The following is an 817-nucleotide window of genomic DNA, read 5'->3' as shown; positions in this document are numbered from 1 at the left end:
AAACCACCACATACGCCACCCTTTTCAATTCCAATACTATAAATCCTAAACAATCTGCCCTAATTAACTCAAAACAATTGTAAAATCAATCGAAATAATTCATGGAGAACCTACTATCACGTTTTCAATGGAGGAAAGGCAAGACTTTATGATCGAAGAGGGATTACATCAAGCAGTGGTGTTTAAATTATCCCATGGTGCGCCAGATTTGAATGTATTAAGGTCAATTTTACCGAAACATCTTGGTACCAAGGGCAATTGTTTAATTGGCTTACTTGCTCCAAGACAAATTTTGTTGAGATTTGATCAGTATGAAGATTATATACTAGCTTTATCTCGCTCAGTTAATTATCTTCTCTACAATGGAGAGGAGCACCAATGTAGGGTTTTTCCATGGTCCATTGGATATAACCCTAAGGAGGAAACAACGTTAGCTGTGGTTTGAATTTCTTTACCGAACTTATCTCCAGATTTGTTTGCAAAGAAGTCTTTGTTGCTATAGCATCAGCAGTTGGGAAACCAATAGCTATAGATAAAGCTACTCAAATCAAGTCAAGACCTAGCACGGCTAGGGTCAAGGTTATACTTGATCTAATGGAAAAGCTTCCAAATCGTATAAAGTTGCAGTTTGTGAATGGAAAATCTGGTAAGTTGATCGAGGTTTTTCAGGAGATTGTATATGATAATCTACCTTTGTATTGCAATTATTGTAAGCACCAAGGTCATGATGAAGATAGTTGTCGTTTGATTTCGAAAACAAATCAAAATAACAAACAAATTGATGATACCATTGAAGGTGCTTTAAAAGCTACTACAT

The sequence above is a fragment of the Solanum tuberosum genome, unplaced genomic scaffold (genome assembly GCF_000226075.1).
Source record: "Solanum tuberosum cultivar DM 1-3 516 R44 unplaced genomic scaffold, SolTub_3.0 scf00552, whole genome shotgun sequence".
Classification (NCBI taxonomy): domain Eukaryota; kingdom Viridiplantae; phylum Streptophyta; class Magnoliopsida; order Solanales; family Solanaceae; genus Solanum; species Solanum tuberosum.
This window is presented reverse-complemented; position numbering follows the sequence as displayed.